Raw genomic sequence first — 11,729 nt, 5'->3', positions numbered from 1 at the left:
ATTCTTTTTCCCTCTATACAGTTTTTGGTGGTTAAATTATGGATGGAGTATTATGACATAAAATAAACACTTTAAACATACACACTAGTAAACATACCTCCCCTCCCACCCATAACATGTGCTTATATGCACACTAATACACACACACAGGAAAATACAAACTCAGTAAATGTCCATTTATCTCACATTTCATATAGAGCAGAGAAGTACTCATATTTGTTTTTTCCTTTCTAGTTTGCTTTTCTAAACAATTCAGGATGTATGACAATGAGATGACACAGATATATTACCCTGTAGAGATATGCACGTTCACGACATTGGCAAGTGGTTTGAGATTGATGACACAGAACTGCTCCAGAAGTTGATCTGGCATTGTGTGCTCTTCTTCTCTAATGAAAGAAGGAGCTACACATGGATCATAATTATCAAGAACTATCTGTTACTGTCAGTGACAAAAGGAAATCACATTCAGTTTCACTGTGTGTGTATTAGATATTACTGCTGAAGATTAAATAAAGGTAATGCATTGTAGATACAGAAGGAATACATTAAAAATTAGCTGAGATATTTATAAGATACCACAATAGGAAGCAGGAGTTCATAGCGTTATTCAAGGTGATGATTTTGGCATTGAACATGGCTTACACATTCATGCAATGGTAAATGTTTTCCTGTTTCAGAAGTTTCTTTTTATAGAAAAAGGCAACAAGCATGTAATCACTGGTATTAAGTGCATTAGGGGAAGTAACTAAGCCTGATGAAATCCTTCTGAGCATTCTCCAGCATTGTAAAAATACGCTTAATCATATGACCATATCTTTGGGTACACGACCTGTTTTTCCAAAAGAAATCTGAATAGGAAGCACAAATACTTTAAAATGTTTTCAGTGTTAAAAGAAGCAAAAACAAATATTGTGTTTTTGGCAGGGAATACAGATGTGTGTAATTTTATCTAAATTGGGATGACTTTACTATGTTGTTTTAAAATCTCTTTAAGTTCAATATATTTAACTTTGAAATGGAAACGACATACAGAAATACTATTTACATTACCGGATAGAAATTTTCAAATATTCATAATAATGGAAGGGACCTGGGAAGTACTGGTTTCAATTAATTTTGGATTTGGAATTGTGATCACCTGTTCACAACCCCAGCATTCAGCTAACTAGTTTTTCCATTACATTGTCGAATTGTCTTAGCTATACCTATGCACGTTTTAGAGGGCTTGAGTTTATGATAACGTAACAATTTGCTAACTGAGGAGAAAGCGAGTGATCTTCTATCACGTTAATCGATTGCTACAATTGATGACATTGAGCAGAAAGAACAACCAGAATCAAGAGCTCCAGAATTCCCACTGGCTACTGTGTGGTTTCCTTGTAGCAGCTGTTCTACTGTGGCTGTGTGCGTGCAGGAGCAAGGCTAGGTCTCCCTGACCTCTCCTGCAGTTGTGTATTCATGCTATACTCTGAAGCCCACTTTCAGAGAATCTCCATGTGCTGGATTTTGGTTTGTTTATTTATTTACAAGTGTGGCAATTAAAAGTATGTTTCTTATAAGTCTAAACAATAAATTTATGCATAATTGGTAGTTAACTATAAAGATAAATGAGCCATCAATACATTTTGTATAGAGGCATTCCAAAAGAGGAGTAGAGGTGTCTGATGTATTTAACACAGGGTTTAACCAGGTATTAGTATAATTGAAATAAATCGTATGTTTGGTATTTTTACTATTATTATTTTTCTTGATGGTATTTTTGTTCATTTCTCCTTTTTGTTATTTTTCTGGACTAAGGTGCTTTACCTGTTTTTCTTTTTCTCTGTCATTTAGAAGGCAAAACTCTTTTTAAAAAATTGTGTTGGTGATAGGATGACTGAAATGTTCGACATCATCAAGTATTATCAAGGATATGGAGAGAACACTTACATTGCTCCTGATGATTTAAATTTGCACAGCTGTTTTGGGAGAAATACCTGAAAGTTTTCACTTAAGCTACACAGCAAGTTACTTTCCTCCTGGATATATACCCATCAGAAATAAATGTTCATGCATGTACAAGGCATGTATGAGAATGATAACAGAAGTTTTTTCATAATAACTGAAAGCTGGAAACAGCCTAAATGTCTATCAAAAGTTGAATGAGTAAACAAATTATGATATATTTATGCAATGGAACACATCACAGCAATGGAAAAGAGCAAACTACCAATAGGTACAACAACACGGCTTAATTTCAAAGACAGAATGTTGGGAGAAAAAAGTCAGACACAAAAGAGTACACACTGTATGATTCCATTTATATGCAGTTAAAAAGACAAAATTAATCCATGGTGATAGAGATCAGAATAGTATTTATCATTGTAGGAGAATGCTGCTGGCTGGGCGGGGGCATAAAGACTTGTGGGATGCTGGAGATATTCTGTAACTTGATGTGGGTGGTGGTTACACATGTGAATATATGTAAAAGTCAACAGAAATTAAGATTTTTTTGCAATTTAATTCTGCAGTTAAGAAAAATATATGTGTAGTTATACATAAACTTCAACAAATATAGTTAATATTTACTTTTTTGACAATGTTAAGAGTTAAACTGGAACTTCTGATATTTTCCTTGCCTGTATATGAAAAGAAATTGATATGTTTTCTCTAGATCTCTAGATATTTTCTCTAGAATTTTAGACTCAGTATCTTATCTTAATTTTAAATATTTTGGTTTCTGTTTTTCTTACTAATTTAAGATTTAAAAAAATGCTTTTGATTTCTCTTTGTGATACATTTATAACAATTATTTAAAATTAGATTTTTACTAAATGGTTTTAATCATTCTTGCCGGTCCATGTCTCCCACGTTCTTGAGTTTTTTTGATTCGTCTCCACATGCTCCTTCAAGGTTGGGGTTTTCTAAATCCTGCACATGTGACACTTCGTATGTAAATAAAACCTCTTCTAGGGATAGGATTCTTTTCCATCTAAAGCTGTACATAGTGTTTTTTGTTTTCTTTCTGCCCTTGAATTTAAAACGGTAGAAGATAGATCAGTAAGGCTTTTCTCTTTAAGTTATTTAATTTTTTTCAGCTTTATTGAGGAATAATTGACAACTAGGAATTATATATACTTAAGGTGTAAAACATGATGTTTTGATACGTGTATACATTGTGAAATGATCACAACAATCAAGCTAATTAACATATCCCTCATCTCTTATAGTTACCATTTGCTTTCTCATTTTTGTTTGTGGTTAGAACACTTAAGATCTACCCTCAGAAAATTTCAAATATACAATGCAATATTGTTAACTACAGTCACCACGCTGTACATTGGATATCCAGAACTTATTCATCTTGCATAACTGAAACTTTGCACCCTTTGACCAACATCTTCCCATTTCCTCCTCCACCCATCCCCTGGCAACCACCATTCTACTCTCAGTTTCAATGAGCCTGAATATTTTTGATTCCACATATAATTGAGATTATGCAGTATTTGGCCTTTTATGTCTGGCTTATTTCACTTAGCATAATGTCCAGATTCATCCATATTGTCACAAATTACAAGATTTCTTTCTTTTTTACAGCTGAATAACATTCCATTGTGTGTATATACCACATTTTCTTTATCCATTCATCTGTTGACAGACATTTAGGTTGTTTCCCTATCTTGGCTGTTGCGGATACTGTCATGCGTTGCTTAAAGACAGGAATACGTTCTGATAAATGTGTCGTTTGGTGATTTGTTGTTGTGTGAACATCATAGAATGTACTTACACAAACGTAGAGGGTATAGCCTACTACACACCCAGGCTATATGATACTAATCTTATGGGACCACTGTCGTATATGCGGTCCATTATTGACCAAAACATCATGATGAGGCACGTGACTGTAATGCTGCAATGAACATGGGAGAAAATCTTGAGATCCAGATTTTATTTCTTTTAGATAGAAGCCTAGAAGTGGGATTGCCAGATCATATGGTAGTTCTATTTTTAATTTTTTGAGGAACCTCCATACTGTTCTCCATAGTGGCTGCATCAAGTTATATTCTCATCACCAGTGCACAAGGGTTCCCTGTTCTCCACATCCTCATTAACATTTGTTATCTCTTGTCTTTTCGATGATAGCCACCCTAATAGGTGTGAGGTGATGGTTTTTTCTCTCTTTCTGCCTGGGTGGTTGTAGATATTTCTTATCATGCTGATAATAACTGTACATTTCAAGCCTGTATCTGGAGGTATTTCCCTTTTCAACAACTTTGTCTGGGGCCCAGGATCCCTGGCTTTAGACCTGTAGTTTTGTGTCTTTACTCACATTCAGAATTGGGTTTACTATGATATCTTTGTAGTATTTGTTTTAATTCTAGTTCCTTTACTTGATCAGACATTTTATGTACATTGGATTTTCATTTTCTTTCTTGTACATTTATCATTTTCTCTTTATTTACATATTCTCATTCTTTCCCTGTTCATTTTTGGAGAGAATCTCAGATTTGTCCTCCACATTATCGTTTCCATGATTTTGGAATTAGGATTTTGCCGTTTCCTGATTTTTACTTGATTTACTTTTTATCATCAAAATTATATTCATTACTCTCCTTATGAGCTGTAGATACCTAATCCTTGCTTCTGCATCTTATTCAGTCTCTTTTCTGGGCAGCTCTGTTGTCTCACTATCTCATTGTCTAATCTTGCTTTAAAAATCCATATTTTTGTGAAATTAGTTGAGATGACATAACATACATTGGTTACCCTTTATTGTCGTATTTTTCAATAACTTTTTTCCTTTGCTTTTCTTATATTTTTATCATATAAAACTTTTTTTCACAAGCTCCACGTCTTTAGTTTTCTGTTTATTTGAACAATGGATATCATGAATATGTGTAGTATTTTCTCCAATGTAGTAAATGGGGGCTACTTTCATCCTTTTGCTGTCTACTTTATTGCTGTTACTAGGTTTAAACTATGCTATAGTCTATTAAGTGTGCAATAGCATTATGTTTGAAAAAACAATGTATATACCTTAATTAAAAATACTTTATTGGGGCCAGCCCAATGGTGCAGTGGTTAAGTTCACACGTTCTGCTTTGGTGGCACACTGTTCACCGGTTTGAATCTTGGGTGTGGATCTACACACTGCTTGGCAAGCCATGCTGTGGCAGGCATCCCACATGTAAAGGAGAGGAAGATGGGCATGGATGTTAGCTCAGGGCCAGTCTTCCTGAGCAAAAAGAGGAAGATTGGTGGCAGATGTTAGCTCAGGGCTAATCTTCCTCAGGAAAAAAAAAACTTTATTGCTAAAAAGTACTACCATCATCTGAGCCTTCAGCAAGTGATAATCTTTTTGCTGGTGGAGGTCTTGCCTTGATGTTGATGACTGCTGACTGATCAAGGTAGTGATTGTGGAAGGGTGGAGTGGCTGTGGCAATTTCTTAAAATAAGACAACAGTGAAGTTTGCCACATTGATTGACTCTTCCTTTCATGAACGATTTCTCTGTAGCATGCAATGGTGTTTGATAGCATTTTACCCACAGTAAAACTTTCAAAATTGGAGTCAGTCCTCTCAGACCTTGCCATTCCTTTATCAACTAAGTTTATGTAATATTCTAAATCATTTGTTGTCATTTCAACAGTCTTCACACTATCTTTGCCAGGAGTAGATTCCATCTCAAGGAACCATTTTCTTTGCTCATCTGTAAGAAACAACTCCTCGTCCATTAAAGTTTGATCAAGAGATTGCAGCAACTCAGTCACATCTTCAGGCTCCACTTCTAAACCTAGTTCTCTTGCTATTTCTACCACATCTGCAGTTACTTCCTCCACTGAAGTCGTGAGCCCCTCAAAGTCATCCATGTGGGTTGGAATCACCTTCTTCCAAACTCCTGTTAATGTTGATATTTTGACCTTTTCCCGTGAACCATGGATGTTCTTCATGGCATCTAGAATGACAAATCCTTTCCAGAAAGTTTTGTTTGCTTTGCTCAGATTCATCAGAGGAATCACTATCTATGTCAGTTATATCCTTAAGAAATGCATTTCTTAAATAATAAGACTTGAAAGTTGAAATGACTCCTTGATCCATGTGCTGCAGGATGGATGTTGTGTTCATAGGTGTGAAAACAACATTAATCTCGTTGTACATGTCCATCAGAATTCTTGGGTGACCAGGTGCATTGTCAATGAGCTGTAATATTTTTAAATGAATATTTATTTCTGAGGAGTAGGTCTCAACCGTGGGTTTAGAATATTCAGTTAACCGTGTTGTCAACAGATGTGCTGTCATCCAGGCTTTGCTGTTCCATTTTTAGAGCACAGGCAGAGTAGATTTAGCATAATTCTTAAGGGCCTTAGGATTTTTGGAATGCCATATGGGCATTGGCTTCAACTTAAAGTCACCAGCTGCATTAGCCCCTAACAAGAGAGTCAGCCAGTCTTTTGAAGCCGGGCGTTGACTTCTCCTCTCCAGCTATGAAAGTCTTAGATGTCATCTTCTTCCCATAGAAGGCTGTTTCGTCTACATTGAAAGTCTGTTGTTTAGTGTGGTCACCTTCATTAATTATCTTAGCTAGATCTTCTGGAGAACTTGCTGCAGCTTCTACATCAGCACTTGCTGCTTCACCTTGTACTTTTATGTTATGGAGACGGCTTGTTTCCTTAAACCTCATGAACCAACCTCTGCTAGCTTCAAACTTTTTTCTGAAACTTCCTCACCTCTCTCAGCCTTTATAGAATTGAATAGAGTTAAGGCCTTGCTCTGGATTAGGCTTTGGCTTTAGGGAATGTTGTAGCTGGTTTGATCTTCTATCTTGACCACTAAAACTTTCTCCGTATCAACAGTAAAACTATGTGGCTTTCTTATCATTCATATGTGCTCACTGGAGTAGCACTTTTAATTTCCTTCAAGAACTTTTCCTTTGCTTTCACAACCTGGCAGTTTGGTGCAAGAGGCTTAGCTTTTGGCCTATCTTGACTTTTGACATGCCTTCCTCACTAGACTTAATCATTTCTAGCTTTTGATTTAAAGTGAGAGATGTGTGACTCTTCCTTTCTCTTAGAGACCATTGTAGGCTTATTGGCCTAATTTCAATATTGTTGTGTCTCAGAGAATATGGAGGCCCCAGGAGAGGGAGAAAGATGGGAGAACGGTCGCTCAGTGGAGCAGTCAGAACACACAAAATATTAAGTTCACTGTCATGGATGCGGTTTGTGGCGCCCCAAAACGATTAGCATAGTAACATCAGAGATCACTGATCACAGATCACCGTAACAAATATAATAACAATGAAAAAGTTTGAAATATTGCAAGAATTACCAAAATGTGACACAGAGACACAAAATAAGCAAATACCGTTGGAAAAATGGCACTGATAGACTTGCTCCACGCTGGGTTGCCACAAACGTTTTATTTGTAAAAAATATTTCATATCTGTGAAGCATGATAAAGTGCATGTGCCTCTGTCTGTCCCTTCTCTGTTTGATGATGGCACTGCACTGTAGTATGACTTGCTTGGGCTCCTTCCAAGTGCTGTCCTCTTAATCAGGGAAGAAACATATTGTTTGAGGCGAATTATCCTCCCTATACCTGTGGATGATTTTCTCTTTCCTGTTGTAGCCTATATCCTGGGCCCAACCTTTATCTAACCCAACTGGTGCCAATCTAGCATAGTAAAGAGGACACCAAATGGTGCCTTCTCCACCTGCTTAATAGCCTGCTCTTTCCTTCTGCCCTCCCTTACTCTTTTAGCCTCTCTTCTTTTTAGTTTCCACAGATTCATACTTTATAAGATAAGCTGCAAGCTATTTATTTGTCTCTTTCTAAGGTTTATCATCTGTACCACGTTTAACAGAAACAACTTTCACATTTCTGCCATGTGTTTAACCCTTCCAATAACTCACACAATTCCCACATCAATAAAACAAAAACAAATGAGTTACTCAGAAGTAGCAAAGTTCTTCTGATCTTGAGAACGAGAATGGTTCCCTCAAGAGCTCTCATAAGGAAAACATTTTATTTTGTCTTTTACTGTGCAATACATTTGACTTCTTAGTCATCAATAAATAAGTGAACTAATTTTTAAATCTTGATTTGAAGCATTTCTACATTCTGACCACCATTTCTTATCCTTCTAGATCGCTTATACCAGTACTCTTAATTCAGCAATTGTTTGTCTTTATGGAGGCCTCTCATCTACAGATTACCAATTGTCCATTGCTTTTGGATGTCTATATTCCCCTCTTAATCATCTAACATTCCTTGATACATCACTAGAGTCACTCTTTTGCAATTATCTAAAATATTCTTGCTCCACACTCTCTCCATTATACAGGCCTGGCTAAAGCCATCCATCCAAATACTTTATGCCTTCATCCAGGAAGCTGAAATCAGCATAAAAAATGCACACAAATATTCTACTTGGACATGTTTTACATTCATGATCACACGTTTAAAATATACACAGTATTGCCAAACAAGCTTCTTTTATTTTCTGAATTTGACTGATTTCCCATTCTTCAAAGTATTTTTCATAAGTTGTCCTCTCTCCTTAAGGAAGCAGTATTTTCCCATCTACTTCCTCTCTCTCAGCTGATATTCTTTTCTTATCCAATTCTTCTTTGACCAGTTAGAAGCAATAAATGAGAAAAGGCCTTCCGCTTCCTTTGATCAAATTTATCATCGTGAGTTCTTCTATACTCACATTCCCTGCCTTGCTTCCTTTGCAGTGCCCCTACTTCTAAGGCCAACCTCAACAATTGCTATCTTATCTTCTCAAGCATAATATTATTGCAATTATATACTATTTCTCCTGCAATATCAAGTCTGTCTCTCTACTAGTGCATTTTCTAAAATATACAAAATGATATTTTATCAATCATCTTTAAGACCTTGCTGCAGGATAGGCTTAGCTCTGCTGAGGTAACAATTCGACCTGTATAACTCAGTGGCCAAACATGACAAAGGTTTATCTTTTCTTCATATCAGAGTCCAAGATGGGTAGCTTGGCTCTTCTTGAAGGCTTTTCTCAAGACTGAGCCAGCAACCCAGGTTGCTTCTACTGTGTGGTTGCTCCATCTGGAACACATGACTTTCAAGTTTGCCATTGAAGGGAAAAAATAACTGGAAGACTACATGAGATTTTTTTTTCTGAAAGATTGGCCCTGAGCTAACATCTGCTGCCAATATTTCTCTCTCTTTTTTTCTTTCTTCCCAAAGTCCCAGTACGTAGTTGTATAGTCTAGTTATAAGTCCTTCTAGTTATTCCATGTGAGCCACCACCACATCATGGCTACTGACAGACAAGTGGTGTGGTTCTGTGGCCGGGAATCGAACCCAGGCCTCCAAAGCAGAGCACACCAAACTTTAATCACTGGGCCATCAGGGCTGTCTCTGCATGAGATATGTTTAAAGCTCAATGCCTGGAAATGACATACATTATTTCTGTCAGCACCCCATTGCCCAGATACAACTACATGGTAGGAACCTAATTGCAAGGGATACTGAGAAATGTACTCTTCCTATGCTCAGGAAGAGGACATGTTGTGAACACATAATCTTTTGTCTGGCATAGTTGCACTGCTCCCACATGCCCCATCCGGCTCTTTCTCTATGTCTCTGCTCTTCTTAAGAACAAAGTTTTTTTTAAAAAAATCTCTCTCTATTCCCTATTTAAACATCCTCAAATTATTTTTTCTCTTCAACATAACAGCAATTCATTTTCCATGCCCATTAATTCATGCTGCTGTTATCAATGTTCGGAAAGGTGACAAATCAAATGATTGAATTTCTATCCTCTTAACTGTACTCTTGGCAACATTCCACACAGTTGGCCACTTTCTCCTAACTGATATTTCTTGATATATATCACTTTTGGTGTCCATGAAATCATAGTTCTTGTCTTCTGTCTACTCTGCTAACTTTTCCATCTCTGTTTGCTTTGTGGTTTGTTAACTCTTTCTCAGAGTTTCTTCTTAGGCTCTCTACTTTCTTCTCCGGGAGAATCACATTTGGTTCCATGTTTTTAAATTGTTCTATGCTACTCTCTCCTAAATTTATATTTCCCGTCCCATCCTCATTTCGATGTGGCTTTTTATATTTAATGGATTTGGTTTCTTCCTTTTCTCTTTACTGCCTTTCCATGTAATCCATCAGTGAGTCCTATTGGTTTCTCCTCAAACCACATATCTTGAGTATCAACCTCCTTTCTATCTCTACTTCTTCTCATTAAGAGAAGCTTATATTTTTTCTCTCACCTAACCTAGTACAGTAGTTTCATAACTAGTACTCTTGATTCCCTCCTGTTAGTTTTTAACTCTTGTCTCCCTAAAATCTATTCTCCAAAAAATAGCCAGAGGGTTATTTAAAAATAAAATTATATCACTCTCTTGCTTAAAACCTTACAAAGGCTGATTATAATTATAATTCAAGCCTGAACTCCTTAATATCACCTACATAGTCCTATAAAATATATCTCTTACTTGCCTCTTTGGCATTATTGCCTACTGCTCACCACTTACCACTCTACTTCAGCCATTCTGGTCTCCTTGGTGTTCATGGAACATTGCTCACCTCAGGGCCTTTGCAGTTGCTCTTGTTTCTTTTTACCAGGAACTCTTTTCCTCTGATCTTCCCATGGATGGTAACTTCTTGTCATTTTGAACTCATTCCTTTTTTTTTTTTTTTTTGAGGAAGACTGGCCCTGAGCTAACATCCATGCCCATCCTCCTCTACTTTATATGTGAGACGCCTACCACAGCATGGCTTGTCAAGTGGTGCCATGTCTGCACCCGGGATCTGAACAGGTGAACCTTGGGCAGCTGAAGGAGAATGTGCGAACTTAACCACTGCACCACCGGGCCGGCCCCTTGATCTCATTTCTAATAACACTACCTTAGTGTGATCTTTCTTAATTACCCAATTAAAATTTTCAATTTCCTTCTCCTACTATGTAAGTTTTGGTTTTCCCCAAAAGCAAATCTTGAGATAAGGACTTGAGTGCAGGTAGTTTACTTAGGAGTTGTTTCCAGGAAACACAAATGAAGGAGTGGGGAAAGTGAGACAGGGAAGTAAAGAAAACCTCTGAAAGATATCTTAGTGAGGTGGTTACTGCTGTGAACAACTGGGGCTAAATCATTCTGGAAAGCTCTACAAAACTGTGGAATACACGTTAGAATTGTCCCATCAGAGGAGAAGGAAGCTGTGATATTTATATACTAACTCTCATCCCCCATTAGTTGAGGATTGAGGTGAACCCTGCCCCCTGCACCTCTGAGTTGTGCCTTGTCAAGCATACTGCTATGGTGCCAGAGAAAGCCCCCAAGCCGAGAAGCAGAAATATGCAAGGTCTTGAGGTTCCAGATGGTGGTGAACTAAAGGTAGGCTATAAAGGTACAGGCCAGGGCATCAGTAGCATTTGTCACACACCTCTCTTGCCAAAACACACATGCACACTACATATGCTTATACACCTTGTCAATTGTTAGCACGTCTATATCTTCTCATTTATCATTATCAAAGTTATCTTATTTACATATTTGCTTGCTTATTGATGTTTGCTCTCCCCACAAAGAATGGGAATTTCATAAAAACAAGGTCCTTGTGATTCTTATTCACTGTGACTTCCTGAGTGCATTGGACAGTGATCGGAATGCACACAGAAAATGTCTTTTAAATGAAGGAAAGAACAATTGTTCTCTGTAATTTCTTACTATAAGTACAAGGATTATTTTCTAGAAT

At 37.1% G+C, this 11,729-nt stretch overlaps 1 pseudogene; it reads right to left on the bottom strand.

Annotated features, from left to right (window-relative positions):
- Positions 1-5,294: 5,294 nt before the first annotated feature.
- Positions 5,295-10,527, bottom strand: LOC139042776 (tigger transposable element-derived protein 1-like; annotated as a pseudogene).
- Positions 10,528-11,729: the final 1,202 nt, after the last annotated feature.

Source organism: Equus asinus, chromosome X (genome assembly GCF_041296235.1).
Source record: "Equus asinus isolate D_3611 breed Donkey chromosome X, EquAss-T2T_v2, whole genome shotgun sequence".
Lineage (NCBI taxonomy): Eukaryota > Metazoa > Chordata > Mammalia > Perissodactyla > Equidae > Equus > Equus asinus.
Note: the sequence above shows the minus strand (reverse complement) of the source record. Positions and strands in the feature narration are given on the sequence as shown.